Here is a 15,395-nt window from a genome sequence, read left to right on the forward strand (position 1 = left end):
TTCTGAAAATGGTAGGCAGTATGATGTAGTTTATTCATGTGCTATCATGTAAAAATATTTCCATATTAGTCACACTTGTGAAAGAAGAAACAGATTAAAAATTTATAAGAAAGAATAAAGTAAGTAAAAATACATATGCTTTAATCTGCATTCAGAATCCACCAGTTCTTTATCTGGGTATGGATAGCATTTTCCTATGTGAATCCTTATACTTGCCTTGGATCATTGTGTTGCTGAAAAGAGCTGAGTCATTCAAAGCTGATCATCACATAACATTGCTGATACTGTACATAATGTTTCCCTTGTTTCTGCTCATTTCACTTTGCATAAGTTCATACAAGCCTTTCCAGGATTTTCTGAAATTTTCCCTTTCATCATTTCTTATTGCACAATAACATTCCATCACATTCATATAGCACAGCTTGTTCAGCCATTCCCTAATTGATGGGTGTCTTCTCAATTTCTAATACTTTGCCGCCATGAGAAGGGCTGCTATAAATATTTTTACATGTGTAGGTTCTTTTCCCCTTTTAATGATCTCTTTGGGACATAGATCTAGTAGTGATATTGCTGGATCAAAGGGTATTCACAGTTTTGTAGAGTTTTGGGGATAGTTCCAAATTACTCTCCAGAATGGTTGTATCAGTTCACAACTCCACCAACAGTGCACAAATGTCCTAATTTTCCCACATCCTCTCCAACATTTGTCATTTTCCTTTTTTGTTATATTAGCCAATCTGATAGATGTGAGGTCGTATTTCAGAGTTGTTTTAATATGTATTTCTCTAAAGTGATTTAGAGCACTTTTTCATATGCCTAGAGATAGCGTTGATTTCTTCATCTAAAAACTGCCTATTCATATCCTTTGACCATCTGTCAATTGGGAAATGGCTTGTACTCTTAAAAATTTGACTCACTTCTCCATATATTTGAGAAATGAGGCCTTTATCAGAGACACTTGCTGTAAAGATTGTTTCCCAGCTCTCTGCCACCCTTCTAATCTTGTTTGCATTAGTTTTGTTTGTACAAAAACTTCTTAAATTTAGTATAACCAAAATTATCTATTTTACATTTTGTAGTGCTCTCTATGTCTTGTTTGGTCATAAATTATTCCCCTCCCCATGGATCTGACAGGTAGACTACTCCTTGAGCTTCTAATTTGTTTATGGTGTCACGCTTTACGTCTAAATCATGCATCCATTTTACTTGGTATACAGTTTGAGGGGTTTGTCTATGCCTAGTTTCTGCCGTACTACTTTCCAGTTTTCCCAGGAGTTTTTGTCAAATAGTGAGTTCTTATCCCAAAAGCTAGGGTCTTTGGTTTATAAAACACCAGATTACTGTGGTCATTGACTACTGTGACTTGTGTACCTAATCTATTCCACTGACCCACAACTCTATTTCTTAGCCAATACCAAATAGTTTTGATGATTACTACTTTAAAATATAATTTGAGATCTGATATTGCTAGGCTACCTTCTTTTGTATTTTTTTTCATTAATTCCCTTGATATTCTTGACCTTTTTTTCTTCCAGATGAATTTTGTTGTTATTTTTTTCTAGCTCTATAAAACCATTTTTTGGTATTTTGATTGGTATGACACTGAATAGGTAAATTAGTCAGAATTGTCATTTTTATTATATTAGCTTGGCCTACTCATGGGTAATTGATATTTTTCCAATTGTTTAGGTCTGACTTTATTTGTGTAAAAAGTGTTTTGTAATTGTGTTCATATAGTTTCTGGGTTTGTCTTGGCAGGTAGATTCCCAAATATTTTATATTGTCTACAGTAACTTTAAATGGAGTTTCTCTTTCTATCTCTTGCTGTTGGGCTTTATTGATAATACAAAGACATGCTGATGATTTATGTGGGTTTATCTTATATCCTGCAACTTTGCTAAAGTTGTTAATTATTTCAATTAATTTTTTAGTTGGTGCTCTAGGATTCTCTAAGTATACCATCGTATCATCTGCAAAGAGTGACAGTTTTGTTTCATTATCTCATATTCTATTTCCTTCAATGCCTTTTTCTTCTCTTATTGCTATAGCTAACATTTGTAGTACTATATTGAATAATAGTGGTGATAATGAGCATCTTTGCTTTGCCCCTGATCTTATAGGGAAAACTTCTAGCTTATCCCCATTACAGATAATGCTTGCTAATGGTTTTAGACAGATACTGCTTATCATTTTAAGGAACACTTACTTTATTACTTTGCTTTCTAGTGTTTTTAATAGGAATGGGGGCTGTATTTTGTCAAAAGCTTTTTCAGCATCTATTGAGATAATCATATGATTTCTGTTGGTTTTGTTACTGACATGGTCAATTATATTGCTAGTTTTCCTAATATTAAGCCAACCCTCTATTCCAAGTATAAATTCCACCTGATCATAGTATACAATCCTTGTGATATATTGTTGTAATTGCCTTGCTAGTATTTTATTCAAAATTTTTGCATTGATATTCATTAGGGAGATTTGTCTATATTGGTCTTTCTCTATTTCAGCTCTTTCTAATTTAAGTATCAGTATGACATTTGTGCCATAAAAGGAGTTTGGTAGGACCACTATGCCTATTTTCTATAATACTTTATATAGTATTGGAATTAATTGTTCTTTAAATATTTGGTAGAATTCACTCATGAACCCATCTGGCCTTGAGGATTTTTTCCTAAGAAGTTTATTGATGGCTTCTTAAATTGTCATTTAGACATTCTATTTCCTGATCTGTTAATCTAGGTAATTTCTATTTTTGTAAATATTCATCCATTTTACTCAGATTTGTTGGCACATAATTGGGTAAAATATTTCCTAATGATTATTTCAAGGTGATGATTTCACCCTTTTCATTTCTGATATTGAATATTTGATTTTCTTCTTTCTTTTTTTTTAATCAAACTGACCAATGGCTTCTCTATCTTATTGCGGTTTTTTTCCTTCATAAAACCAGTTCCTAGATGTATTTATTAGCTCAACAATTTTTTTTAAATTTTAAATCTTAGTAATCTCACCTTTGATTTTCAGGATTTCTGATTTGGTGCTCAGTTAAGGATTTTTAATTTGTTCTTTTTCTAGTTTCTTTTCTTTTTTTTTTTAGTTGCATGCATAATTCATTGATCTGTTCTTTTTCCATTTTGTTGATGTAAGAATTTAGAGAAATAAATTTTCCCTTAAGTACTGCTTTGGCTGTACCCAAAAAATTTTCCCATATTGTTTAATTGTTGTCATTCTCTTTAATGAAATTATTGATATTTTTCTATAATTTGTTCTTCTACCCACTTATTCTTTAGGATTAGATTATTTAGTTTCCAATTAATTTCAATCTATATTTTTATTGCCCTATGTTGAATGTAATTTTTATTGATTTATGATCCAAAAAGAATAATTCACTATTTCTGCCTTTTTATATTTGATTTTGAGGTTTTTATGCCCTATTACATCAGTCTCTGTGTAGGTGCCATGTGCTGCTGAGAAAAGGTATATTTCTTTCTTTTCCATTCAGTTTTCTCCAAATGTCTGTCATATCTAGCTTTCCCAATATTCTATTTACCTCCTAGTTTCTTTCTTATTTATTTTTGGGTTGGATTTGTTGAATTCTGAGAGGGGCCAGTTGAGGTCCCCCACTAGTATAGTTTTGCTGTCTATTTCTTCCTATAACTCACTTTAACTTCTCCTTTAAGAATCTGAATGCTATACTACTTGGTGCATGTATGTTTAGTATTGATATTGTTTCATTGTCTATGGCACCTTTCAGCAAGATGTAGTTTTCTTCTTTATCTCTTTTAATTAGATCTATTTTTACTTTTACTTTATTTGAGATCAGGATCTACCTCTGCTTTTATACTGCAACTGAAGCACAATAGATTCTGCTCTAGTTCCTTACCTTTACTCTGTGTGTCTCTCTCTACTCAAGTGTGTCTCTTCTAAATAACATATTGTATGATTCTGTTTTTTTTTTTTATCCACTCTGCTTTCTGCTTCTGTTTTATGGGAGAGTTCATTCCATTCACATTCACCATTCTGATTACTAACTGTGTATTTCCCTCCATTCCATTCTTCTTCTTGTTTGCCCTCTCTCTCCTTTCACCCTGTCCCTCCTCACCAGTATTTTGCTTCTGTCTACCACCTTCTCTGATCTGCCCTCCCTGCTGTTAGTCCCTACCATCCCCCTTAATTGATCTCCTCTTCTCCTGCTTCCCCTGTCAGGTAAGATAGATTTCTATATTCAACTGATTTTGTGTATTATTCCCTCTTTGAGCCAATACTGATGAAAGTAAGGTTCAAGCAATGCCCATTGCCTCCCTCCCATCTTCCCCTCCACTGTAATAGGTCTTTCTCACCTCTTCATGAAAGACAATTTACCCCACTCTACCTTTCCCTTCCTTCTGCATCCACTGTACTCCTTTTTCTCCTTCAATTTTTTTGTTATTCCCTAAAATTCACCTTATACCCATAGCCTCTGCCTATGTATTTTCTGTCCAGCTGTATTATTAGTGATGCAATTTTTAGGAATTATAAGTATCATCTTTCTGTGTAGGCATGTAAAAAGTTTAACTCTATTGAATTCTTTATGTTTTCTTTTCCGTTTTTACCCATGACAGAGGAAGTGTGTTGTAGTAGCGACAGAGCTGACCTCAAAGACAGTAAGACTTGGTTTCATGACCCACTTCTAAGACACACTTGCTGTGTGATCCATGACAAATTCTTCACTCTAGGTGATTCTCTATGACTATATGTTGCAGAAAAGTCTCCTACATTGGTAGACAGAGCATCCTTATCTGGAAGTTCCCTATACCAAATAAAATCACAGACCCAGCACCTATCTCCTATATCCATGGCATGGATAGTCAAGACCTTTAAATAATGAGGTAAACCCCAACTAAGACTATTGCATCTGTTTGATACTTTGTTTTGCAACCGGATTAACTTGGATTCTTATCTTGTATAAATACCTTGAAAGGGAACCTGGTTACACCCTACAACTTGAACATTAAAAACGATGTAGCTGCCACAATCTGAAACCTGTTTGTTTGTTTGTTTAATGGTGGGAAGTAGGGGAGAGGCGTAAGGGGTTATGTTTGGTATAGACTTGCCCTCACTGGGGAAGAGACCCAAGAAGAACATGACTATATTGACTTGGCTTATCATTGCACCCAGATGGCTCTGGAAGAGAAAATGAAGCTAGTGACTTTGCACAGCCCTCCCTCACTCAAATCAAAGTTAATTGCAAATCATGTCATCATCTCTCTGATGTCATGGTTCTCTTCAGAAAGGACAAACCACACAACAAATTATGTATTTAGACTCAATCTAATTGTTCATTAGAATTTAGGAGAGTCAATTTTAGAGCATTTACAGAGAGTTTCAAAATCAGCAACATTTTGAAAGTTTTGCTGAATAATCTTTGCTCTCAATGCCTCAAAGGACACTATTCCAGTTGGACCAGAATTGTCTGCTTGCTGTTTGGCAGAGCTGAATGGACAGCTTTTCATTCTCATGCAGAGACCTCCCCTCTTTGCTTCCTTTGGAGGAAGCTTAGTAGCTTAGGCCTGTGCTGGAAAAGGTAAACTGAGGAACATGGATCATTCATCTATAAGATTCAGAACTTTAGCTTCTACCTTTGAGCCACTAGACGTGGGCCTCTTATGCAAGTTAAGCATTTACACTTAATCCTTACTTTGAATTTCTACATAATGATGTGATTTCAGAGAATAGCTTCCTAAAGACATGTAAGTAGTGGTATACTGGAGTCAGCTCTTATAGTCTTGGGAAGCTAATTGTTAAATTTCATTGTTCAGAAATTGACTAATGCTACAAATTAGGGCTTGATTTATTGTTTTGTTGATTCTCTAGACTTAAGAAAGTGATGGAAAAAATGTTAACAATGTAGATTAAACTTAAGGGTGTATCATGCAAATATATATATAAAAACATATATATACATACATACATATATATGTGTGTGTGTGTGTGTGCACGTGCATGTGTGTGTGTGTATAGTTCCAGAGTTAGTTGTTAAACATTTACTAACACACAGCTAACTGGGGCTGTTGAACCAATATGGGAGGTAATAGATCCATGCATTCAACAAATATTTATTTAAAAATCTATTGTGTACAATGTACTTTGCTAGGCAATAGAGGAGGAAAAAAAAACAATGAAGTGCTCCCTGGTTTCAAGGAGCTTATCATCTTGTGATAATAATGATGATGATAATAATAAACAACTATAATAACAATATATGATAATAGTAGCTCATATATACACAGATGCATCTAACATACATTAAAAAAATTTATACAGAGTACAAAGTTTTATGAAATTAGATGGAGAAGGGACTGAGCAATTATCTGTATAGCATGACTGATGAAAATCTTGTCCAAAGGCAGAAAGACAGATGTAGTAGCTTATATGGGTCTATTCCAGTTCTAGAACTCCATTAAAAATTAAATTATTAATTAATTAAAATGTATATTTTTCCTACTATATAGGCTGAGATCAATGCTGGGGATATAGAAATGAAAAACAATAGTCACTGAAAAGTACTTATGATCTACTAGGAGGGATATGACAGGTATTATAATGAGTGTAATACAAGGCAGGGTGCCATGAGAATAAAAAAGAGACTAAGACAAAGTGCTCTGTGATAGTTTGAGGAGAGAAATCAATTTCAGCTAGGAGGATCAGAAAAGTGTTCATGGAAGTGGCAGCTGAGCTGGACCATGGATGAAAAGAAGGATTCTGACAGTCAGAAACAAGGAGGGAATGCATTCTAGGCATGGCAGATGGCCTGTCTGAATGCTGGCAAGAGAATGCAAGATGAGATCAGAGAACAATTTCGCTGAGATGAAGAGCACTTGAGATAACATGGAAAGCACTTTGTAAAACTTGAGGCACCCTCTGAATATGAGTTATGGTGGTTATAGAGAGTACAGTGAAATGTCTGAAAAGATAAATTGAAGCCAGGCTTTAGATGTCCTTAATGCAATGATGAAAAGTTTGTATTTTATCTTAAAGACGCAAGGGACAGGGGAGTGGCCTTGTAAGACTTGTTTGTTAGAAAGATTATTTTAGCAGCTATGTGAAGACTTGGCATGCATATTATTATTTTTTTGGCAAATATACTATTTCCCTTGGTGATTTCATCAGCTCTCATGGATTCAATTATCATCTCTATGCAGATGATTTTTAGATCTATTTATCCAGCCCTACCTTCTCTCCTGACCTCTATTGCATATCCAATGACCTATTGGATATCTCAAACTGGATATTCTATAGACCTCTTACATCTTTCTCTCCCAAGCCCCTCTCTCTTTTCACTTTTTCTATTACTGTAAAAGGAACCTCCACTCTCCTAGTCACTCAGAACCTAGGTGTTATCCTCAAATCCTCTCTAGTCCCCATGATTCTGCCTTTGTAACATCTATCATGAGGTCCCCTCTTTTCTGTTGACACTGCTACTACCCTGGTGTGGGCCCTCATCACCTCACACCCAGACTATTGCAATAGCTTCACTACCTCAAGTCTCTCTGCAGTCCATCCTCCACTAAGCTGTCAAAATGATCTTCCCAAAGCTCAGGTCTGACCAAGTAACAACTCCCTACATTTGATAAACTCTAGTGGCTTCCTACCACTCCAAGATTTAAATATAAAATCTGCTATTTGTCTTTTAAAGTCTATTTATAACCTGACCCCTTCTTATCTTCCCAGTTTTCCTACATCTTATACCTTAACCCTAACTCCCTTCCTTATTCTTCCTTTTCTCTAACATTTCATTTCCCAAATTTTTACATTTTCACTGGTAATCCCCCATGCCTGGAACTCTTTCCCTCCTTATCTCTGACTCCTGAATTCTCTGGCTGCCTGGAGGTCTCATTTAAAATCTCACCTTCTACAAGAAGTTGTTCCCAATCCCCCTTAATGCTAATGATTTCCCTCTGTTGATTATCTCCAATTTAATTTTTATATATCTTATTACACATGGTTGTTTGCCTATTGCCTCCTCCATTATACTGTAAGCTTCTTCATAGCAGGGACTGTTTTTTGCCTTTCTTTTTGTTCTCAGCACTTAGTATAGTGACTGGCTCATGTCAGGTACTTAATAAATGCTTATTGCCTTGACTTGAATGAACTGGAAAAGGAATGAGACCAAATAGCAAGCTATTGCTTAGGTGAGAGTTAATGAGGATGGGAACATAAGCTGAAAGAAGAGAATGAATTTGAGAGATATTGTGGAGGTAGATTCTAAAGTACTTGAGGGGTGAGAGAAAGGGGAGAGTCAAAAAATGACTAGTGTTTTGCATCTCAGTGACTCAGGATTATTAAAACAAACAAAATTTGCAGGATGGTCATACCAAGAAGGAAGGGTGACAAATTCTGTTTGGAACTTGTTAGTTTAAGGGGCTAGTGGAAACATCCAGGAGCAAGCATCTGGGAAGGTGGGGGAGGGCTGAATGTGTAGAATTGGGAGTCATTTGTATGGAGAAAATAATTGAAGCCCTAAGAATACATGAAACCACCATGAAAATGTGTAAAGAGAAGAGAATGTGGCTGAATACAGAGTCTTGGGTTATGCTGACATCTGGGCGAAAGGGAAAAGAAACATCTATTAAGCACCTACTATGTGCCAGGCACTGTGCTTTACAAATATGATTTCATTTGATCCTAACAACAACCCTGGAAGATAGGTGTTATTATTAGCAACCATTTTATAGTCAGGGAAGCTGAGGAATACATAAGATTTGCCCAGGGTCAAACAGCTAAATGTCTGAGGTCTGACTCCAAGCCCAGCACTCTATCTACTGTGCATTAGGGGCAGAATGAATCTATTAAGATTGAGAAGACAAGTAGGAGAACCTGGTGCAGAAAGAGGTCATGAAAAGCCAGTTAGTTCGCTAAAACCCTAAGTCTTTTTCACATTACACTATTGTTACATCAGGCCTCTGCTATCTGCTCCTTGTATGGTATTGTTTTGTGGTTAGTGGATGTGTATTAACAAAGGATAGCTCTTTGCTTTTCCCCTCATTGAATTTCATCCTGTCAGTTTATGTCCATCCAGACACCAAGATCTTTGTTTAGAATCCTAGTTCTGTCATCCAAAGTATTCAAATATACACGTGTAGAACCAGAGGTCACTGAAAAGCTATATACAAACACATCTGAAGTGGCTTTTTAGATTTCTCCTTTCCATTAAAATTCTATTACTACCATATTGATTCAATCTACTTTTCTATGATAATAGCCTCTTGATTTTCCAGTTCATCCTTCATATTTTGCCAAAGTATTCCCCCTGATTCACAAGTCTGATCATATCACATCTCTTCATCCTTCAACAGGCTTGTTGTAACTTCGCATTGCCTATAAGATAAATGCAAACTCTTGGCTTGGGCTTTCAAAACCTTTCAGAATATGGCTTCCTCCTACCTTCTATCTTTATTTTATGTTACTTGCCTCCATGAACTCTGTGTTTCTGCCAAAATAGGTCACTACATTTTATTTCATTTTTTGTTTCCTATTTTGTACCTAGACGAGTGTAAAGATGAAAAAAAAAATAAGGAAAGTTGCGGAGATTTTGAATTCAATATAAGCAAAACATTTCTCTGGTTGTTGTTATCAGGCAAGGCAAAGGGCCAAAGGTTTTCTCTGCTGTCATGGAGGATGTCCAGCAAAGGGACTAAATGGACTTCCTTATATGGTGAGGTCCTCCAGATGCTCCCATTTGTATTAAGCTCAAGAACACTGCTGAGTCTTCTAAAAGAGATTCATGGCCATTCAAGAGAATTTGAATTAACTTTGTTAACACAGGAAAACTCAAGTGAACAAAGAATTCCTCTTCTTCAGACTACCAGATTATGATATACAAGTGGTTAGCCAGCCCTTTGAGCATCTTGGACAGACAGTGCAGATGAACAGTGAACTAGACTGTGAAATACATGAATAGAGCTAGCTAGATGGATGGCATTAAGAAGTTGTGCAGTGCTTTGTATAACCCTGGCCTTTTCTCTGAAACAAAAACTTACCTTTTCAACACTAGGATTCTAGTAGTGATGTTTTGTGGATGTAAATCGCGCAATACCATGATCTCCAAAGAATCAAGACTGTGGGCTGCGAAGAGATGTTGTTGTTAATTTGTGTCCAACTCTTTGTGACCCTGTGGGACCATAGCATGCCAGGCCTGTCTGTCCAGCATTTCAATATTCTCCACGAGGTTTTCTTGGTAAAAATACTGGAGTGGTTTGCCATTTCCTTCTCCAGTGAATCACCTTTTGTCAGGAATACTTATCTATGACTTGTCCATTTTGGGTAACTTTGAATGACATAGCTCATAGTTCCACTGAGTTACACAAGCCCCTCTGCCACAACAAGGTTGTGCTCCAGGAGGAGTGAAGAGATGTAGGGTATGTAAAAGACTGCAGCATGTTATCAACTACTGACTTCACTACAGAGCTGCTGACTCAATATTCCTTAAATGAATATCTAACCAATTAATTCCTCTACTAAATATACTCAAGCCAGACATGGTAGTGGGGAGCCTGAGGCTGGCAGATTTCTTGAGCTTGGGAGTTCTAAACTATAGTGGCCTAGCTAGATTGGGTGTCTATATTAAGTTTTGCATTAATGTGATGAGCCCCTAGGATCAAGAATTGTGGGGGAAGGAGTCATGATAAAGCCATCTCAGGTCACAAATAAAGACAGTCAAAGCTTTTCTGCCAATCTGTAGTGGGATCAGACCTATGAGTAGCCTCTTTACTTCCAACCAGGGCAAGATAGAAAGACTTTTTTCTTAAAACAAAAACAAAAACAAAACTTCAATAACTACTTATCACCTTTAGGATAAAGTAAAAACCCCTCAGCCTGGCATTTAACGTAATCTGGCTCAAACATACCTTTGCAACCTCATCTCATTTTATTCCCTTTCAGGCACTTTTGGTTCCAGTCAAACTGGCCTGCTGCTCTTCCCTGTACAGAACATCACTCTTCCTGTGTCTACACCTTTGCAGAAGTGGTCCTCAACCTTTAGAACCCAATCCTTCCTTACCTCTACCTCTTGGAATCCCTAGATTCTTTTAAGACCCAGCTCAGATACCACCTTCAAGAAGTGGCCTTTCCTGATGTACCCACTTGTTAACACTTTCTCCATTTTAAAGTTATTTTGTAGGTATTCATTTTTTATATTTATTTCTCAAGCATAAGAATTGCTGGTCAAAAATGTTATAAGGAGCAGAGGAACCTAAATTTAGGACTGAAAAGGACCTCAGAGCCCATGTAGCCCAACCTTCTTATAGAGGAGGAAATTGTAGCCCATGGAGGTTAAATAATTTACCCAAGGTAGTAAGTGTCAAGGGCAAGATTTGAATGCAGGCCCTCTGAATCCAAATGTAGCACTCCTTCCCCTGTGTCATGCTGCCTCTCAGCAGGAAATTCCTGTTCAGGTATATGTTGGATCTCTGAAGTCCTTTCTAGCTTTGAAATCCTGTGCTCCTGCAAAAGGTTCATTCAGTTAAATTGAATTACATCCCCTCCCTCCATATACATCCAATAATAAAGAGAATGTGAGGATATTCAAGAACCTTCTGAGTGAAGGTATAACAGCATAGTGTCCTAAATGCCAAGACCAAACTTGAAAGTAAGAACTAGAATGTCAGATATGGGAACAAGAAGAAGGCTAATTTGACTAGAACTAAGTGTGTGAGGAGTAATGGGAAATCAGTCTGGAATTTGAGAATGGGAAACAGGAAGAGTAAAATAACTGGAAAGATAAAATTGGAGACCAGGAGAATGTCATGGTCAGGAATATGTTTTAGAATATCAATTCTGTAACTATGTGGAAGAAATACTGGTGAGACAATGCATAAAGACCAAGTAGGAAACTATAGCCTTTGCTTAGGCAAGAGGTGATGAAAGCCTCAGTTTAGGTGGTTGTGGCATGATAGAAGAGGGGTTGTGGCATGATAGAAGAGAGCTGTTGTGGAGGTAGTATGAGCAAGACTTGGCAACCAGTTAGATATGATCAATATGTTAAAATACACAGTTATTGAAGGAGTTCTGCTTTCTTTAATTATCCTTTTGTTGATTTCTTCCCCCTCAGTAAGTCTAGGGAGCTCTTTCTTCCTAGAGGAGCTAAAGAATAGATTCCTATAAGTACAAACTCCAGGCTTACTAGGAATCACAGAACCTCAGGGATCATCTAACCAAATCCATACCTGAAAAAGAATTCTCTCTATATACCATCCAGCAAGTGGTCATCCAACCATTCTTTGAAGACCAACCCACTACCTCCTGGAGCAGCCCACTACTGTGCCAAGCCATGAGGCTGGCATGTTTTAAAACTTCCTGCATTAACTGGATTAAGAATTGACTGAATGCTAAGGCTCTTAACGTGGGGTCCATGAACTTAATTTTTTTTATAACTATTTCAATATAATTGGTTTCTTTTTCAATCCCATGCATTTTGTTTTATATATTTAAAAATATTATTCTGAGGAATCCATAAGCTTCACCAGACTGCCAAAGGGGCCTATGACAAATAAGGTTAAGAACTATTATTCATGATATGACATATGGCTCCAAAATTATTTTAAAATAAAATTTCTAATTCATTCTTCCCTCATCCTGCACTTGGAATTTCTCTTCTAAATCAATAGCATCCCTTTCTCTCCCCCAACTCCAGGTACTGAGGATACAGAAACAAGTGGAAAACAAATCCCTGCCCTAAAGAAACAAACCAAAAAAAAAAAAAAACAAGATGCAAAATCCAGTTCACCGTCAGAAACACAACCACCAAGCTTGATAAGGAAACACTATCCAATCCCTCCACTGAATTGAGCAAGCCAGCAGGAATTTGGCATCCCAAGCTTGGCTGCAGCTCAAGTTGATGATAAATGAGCTTTTAATGGAGTGAATTGTACTAGCAATTGAGTTTGGAATTCTCCTTTCCCCCCCTCACAATGTGAAAATCATTTATTAATTTATTCTCATAAAATACAAGTATTAGGCCAGAGAGTCAAAGGCTATAAAGAACGAGCAGGACTCCACTCCAATCTTCATTGCTCGATACCATCAACAAATATGTGAGTACCTTCTGCAGTAAAAATAATGGCTGGCATTTATGGAGGGCAGTTAAGGCTTACAAAATATTTCATATACATTATCTAGTTTGATCCTTACAATTACGCAGAGGTAGGGACTATTGTTTTCCTCATTTCGCAAATGAAAAAGAAGCTGAACCTAAAAGAGGTTGGTAATTTGCCCAGGGTAACAGAGCTAGAAAAGTTTCTGAGGAAGGATTTGAAAACAGGTTTTCCTTTCTTTCAGTCCCATAACATATTCAGTTTCCTGCCCTTTCTCTAAAGCATCTGTAAAGTCCTCCCTGCAGAGAACAAATCAGAGATCCAGGGGGTCCCACCCTCTCTGATGTTGTCATCTAAGACCAAAAAGAGTCTCAAGTTTTATTTGCCCCTTTTCCTCTATCATCATTATCTTCCTGGATGCCCACCTACTTTCTTGACTTTATCTGGGCCCCATGTAACTCAATTGGTTCATTTTTAGAGGAATTCTGTTAAGTAGCAATACAGTGTAAGCCATGATCACCCTTCATCTGGTCTAATGCAAAAGTATCTTAATTGATATCCCAGTTTCCAGGCTTTACTCTCCAATCCATCCTCCGTAAAGTGGTCAAATTTTATTAAAAGAGCATCTGACCATGTATCTTCAAAAGCTCCTTAAGACCTGTAAGACAGAATGCAAACTCCTCAACTTTTCATTTAAAACTCTTCATGGCTCTCACCTACCTTTCCAGGTTGATTGAATATCATTCCCTTTATACACTCTAAGTTCCGGCTAAACGGCATACTGGTCATGACCTTGACTTAATACTCTTATTTCTTGTCTCCATGTTTTAACATGGACTGTCCCCATTCCTGAAAATCACCCTTTCTTTTCTTTTTTTTTTTTTGGGTGAGGCGATTGGGGTTAAGTGACTTGCCCAAGGTCACACAGCTAGTAAGTGTTAAGTGTCTGAGGCTGGATTTGAACTCAGGTCCTCCTGACTCCAAGACCAGGGCTCTATTCATTGCACCGCCTAGCTGCACCTATTCATTCTCTTGTCATTTGTGCCTCTTAGAATCACTATTTTGTTTTATGATTCAATTCATGTACTATTTCTACGGGTAGACCTTCTTTATTTCCTTATGGTTTTCTGCCTTTCCCTCAAGTTGTTATAAATCAACTCATCTGTTTACACATTGTTGATTCCAATAGAATCTAAGTTTCTTCAAGGTGTTGATTCCAATAGAATCTAAGTTTCTTCAAGGTGAGACTAGTTTTCATTTTGTCTTTGTATATCCAGTATGTCTACATATATGCAGTGGATATATTGTGCCCTCCATGTAATAGACACTCTATAAATATTGGATTGGATTAGATTAGAGGTTCATTATTTCCTTTGGATCAGGGTATGCCCATTACTGATGAAGATGCAGATGTGACAGCAGTATGTGTCCTGTGACATATTAAAGAGACAGCCAGTTACTTTTGCATCATTTGTCTTTTAGCATTTTGCTATTTTTCTCTATATATATGAGAAACATATATATATATGCTGGAAAAAGATATATATGGTCTATAAATTGTTTCCCTTAGAATACGAAAAATTAGCACATAAGTACTTAATAAATATTGATCAATTGATTGATTTTTCCAACCCAAAAAAGACATTTTATGGTAAAAACAAGAGAGCTAATTGCTATCCTGAATCAGGCAATTTGTATTTAATTTTAGAAAGACTTGGTTTCTTTTAGGCTGGTTGGATTTTAAGGTGCTTTATAGACTGAGACACCAATCTGTTCCTAGAGAGTTTTGAAAATAGGCAAACACCTCTTAGGGATTCATGGTCATAGTCTGGCATAAAGTTGGAGATAGGTTTGGAGGTCCCTATAACTCTAGGAAATTATGACTCTAAGCATAAAACTGGCTCCAGAACATGACAAATGTAAATTTGTGCATGTGTTCCACTTTTTTTTTCATCTTGAGTATCTTTATGCTACCACGTAGAATTTTTTCTTTTAGAAATTACCTACCATATGAGTGATTTGATTTTCTGAGGCAGATACTGGGAAGTTTCTGACTCCAGTAGCCACTCCATTGTCCATAAGGATAGCATGGCATTGGAGCCAGCTAGATGGCACAGTAGATACAGTGCCAGGACTGGAGTCAGGAAGCCTCAATCTTACTGCATTCAAACCTGACCTCAGACACTTATTAGCTATGTGACCCTGGGCAAGTCACTTAACCCTGTTTACCTCAGTTTCCTCAACTGTAAAATGAGCTGGAAAAAAAGAAATGGCAAACTACTCTTTCTTTGACAAGAAAACCCCAGATGAGGAAATGGGGTTATG

This window comes from Phascolarctos cinereus, unplaced genomic scaffold (genome assembly GCF_003287225.1).
Source record: "Phascolarctos cinereus isolate Bilbo 61053 unplaced genomic scaffold, phaCin_HiC Scaffold_2;HRSCAF=192, whole genome shotgun sequence".
Lineage (NCBI taxonomy): Eukaryota > Metazoa > Chordata > Mammalia > Diprotodontia > Phascolarctidae > Phascolarctos > Phascolarctos cinereus.